The following is a 2,746-nucleotide window of genomic DNA, read 5'->3' on the forward strand; positions in this document are numbered from 1 at the left end:
CCACCCTTTTAGCAATGAGTTTCAGATGCACCCCCTGACCCCTGTACCTGCCATTCTCTGGACACAAATAATTGTTTCATCAAATCCCTCTGAACTTCCTGCTCTTTCCCTTAAAGCATTGGGAGTTAGCCAAAAGCGGATTTTCCATTGTCTATGTGTCCGCGCCCTTTGCCAACAGCCTAGCTTCCTGCAGTCAAGACTATTTAGAGGATGCCTGATCACCAGGGCTTTCCAACAAGCACAAAGACATCTCTTGGCTGATGGTGAGAAGGGAGATCCTTCATGTACACCCACTTGGTCTGCAACACCGCACACTGTCCTCAGAGTGGTTGCTGAGGACGTTGAGACTATCATACATCTCTCGTTGGAATGCAGCTTTGCAAAGGAAGTCTGGAGAAAGATGCATGGGTTTTTGCTGAGGTTCATCCTGAGCAGGTCCATGACACAGGACTCTGTACTCCACAGTCTGTTCCCTGGGACACACCCTGAGGTAAATGTTGAATGCACCTGGAGAACCATCAATTCAGTGAATGACACTGTTTGGTCTTCCCAAGCCTTGTTCGTCTTCCAGAGCAAGGAGTTGACCCTGACCAAGTGTTGCAGACTGGCACATTCCAATGTCCAGGCCTATATGCTGAGGGATTGACTAAAGCTTGGGGTAGCTGCCAGCAAGGCTCAGTGGGGAAAGACCACTGTCTGAGGCCTTCCTGATGAAGATAAATGGGGGTCCATTATCAGACCATTCCAAAGCCTTAAATGTATATAAGTATAGTTTTGAACTAGTAAGGGATGTTTGCTGGGTAGAATCATACTTCAGTGTCCTTGATATGCTACTGTACAGAACCAAACTGCTTCAGTGACTATGTATATCTTTGAAGATTTTTTATGAATAAAGTATATTTTTGAAATAAAATATAAAAAGTTGGCATAATATCCCCATTGTGCTCTGCCACAGAAAAATATGTTCGGGATTCACTTCACACAGCAATGAGAGGCAATTTTGGACCAAAAAAGGATTAAATTATAAGGGTAATTTTTATGGACAAGAAATGTAATCTCTTGCATTTAAAACAATAAAAGTGGTAAATTTACCAGAGTCCTACTGTTTAGGGGGCTACTCCCTCAATGCAGGCAGCGTGAGTGAGAGAGAGAGAGAGAGAGACATGACGGATGGTTATTTAACCTGAGGTGAGGGGAAAGGTTGAGAAAGAGAGTCCTCCGTGGTTACTGCAGCCAGTGCAAGAATTGAAACCAAGTTGTTGGCATCACTCTGCATCACAATCCAGCCATCCCAGTTAACTGACCCCCTTGAAAGAAAAGAGAATGTTGTCATTGAGGTATTTTGTTAGGATTAAGGATCCGATTGAGCAGGAAAGCTCTGGTGAGAGAAGTACAGAGCAAGAGACAGTAACCTTGAAACTAGAGACTGTTCAGAGGAGGGTGAACAAGAAACATCTTTACAGTCAAAAAATTGTTGATAATTTGGAGTCCTGTCTCCTATAAAGGCAGCCAAGGCCGGGTGTTAATTCGAGCGTTAAAGGTTGAGGATCGTACTGTGCAAAGCACTTCTGCAGCTCAAATACTAAAATTGGAATGATACAAAGATGATGAGCATGGCCCTTGTGTAAGGATGACACATCAATTCCTGCAACGTTCCATTTTTTCTTTTGAAGGGGCCCTCTTGTGGAACAGTGATAATGCCCCTATACTTGCTCCAGGAGGCCTGAGTTCAAGTCCCACTTGCTTCGGGTTGATTGGAAAAATAAATAATTTTTTTATGTACTGTGTAACTAGTGTCTGTGGCAAGGTCAACCAGGTGGATTGCAATATAAAATGAGATACTCTGATCTAGTCCAATCAGGGAGCACTGGCTGACAGATAGTAAATAGGAGTGTGAGATATCCTGTCACTCTGAGAGCTGGCTCATAGGGAGCTGGATCAGTGTTAAGGACTCCATGCATAAATAAAGGAAGACTTGGTGACAGGGTACTAGCCTCTGTGGAATTATTACAGTAACAATATGGAATCAAGTGAAGTAAATTGAATTAAGATACAAATCAGTCATGATCCAACTGAATGGTGGACTAGATTGAAGGAGCTGACTGGCCTCCTCCTATTCCTGTCTGTAAATTAACAAATGAACCAATAACCTCCCCCTACATTCCCCTTTGCATGAACCCCACCTGACATCCTGTGAAGGCAACGTTACGAAGCTGCTGCAGCAATGCGTAAACTGGTGCAAATATTTTTGAAAAACATCCCAATAGCCAGCAAGTTTTGCTTTGTGTGAAATCAGCACTTTACTATATGAAGTGTGGGCGGCACGGTGGCTCACTGGTTAGTACTGCAGCCTCAGAGCACCAGGGACCCAGGTTCGATTCCAACCTTGGGTGACTGTCTGTGTGGAGTTTGCACATTCTCCTCATGTCTGCATGTGTTTCCTCCGGGTGCTCTGGTTTCCTCCCACAATCCAAAGATGGGCAGGTTAGGTGGATTGGCCATGCTAATTTGCCCGTAGTGTTCAGGGGTGTGTGGGTTTTAGGGGGAACGGGTCTGGATGGGATGCTTCAAGGGGCGGTGTGGACTTGTTGGGCCAAATCGTCTGTTTCCACACTGTAGGGAATCTAATCTAACCAGGAGAGTGATCTGAGACAACAGCACACCAGGCCTCCAGCAGATAACATGACAAGGTAAAGCAACTTCAGTTTGAACGAACTTCCCACTGTAATAATTTTCTGCTCACTGT

The 2,746-nt window shown here is 44.6% G+C and overlaps 1 non-coding gene across 1 annotated transcript; it reads left to right on the forward strand.

Annotated features, from left to right (window-relative positions):
- Positions 1-1,562: 1,562 nt before the first annotated feature.
- On the forward strand, positions 1,563-1,665 carry LOC125446681 (U6 spliceosomal RNA). Its single transcript, XR_007246451.1, has one exon. It is a non-coding gene; the product is annotated as a U6 spliceosomal RNA (small nuclear RNA).
- The last annotated feature ends 1,081 nt before the right edge of the window (positions 1,666-2,746 follow it).

This window comes from Stegostoma tigrinum, chromosome 34 (genome assembly GCF_030684315.1).
Source record: "Stegostoma tigrinum isolate sSteTig4 chromosome 34, sSteTig4.hap1, whole genome shotgun sequence".
Taxonomy (NCBI): Eukaryota; Metazoa; Chordata; class Chondrichthyes; order Orectolobiformes; family Stegostomatidae; genus Stegostoma; species Stegostoma tigrinum.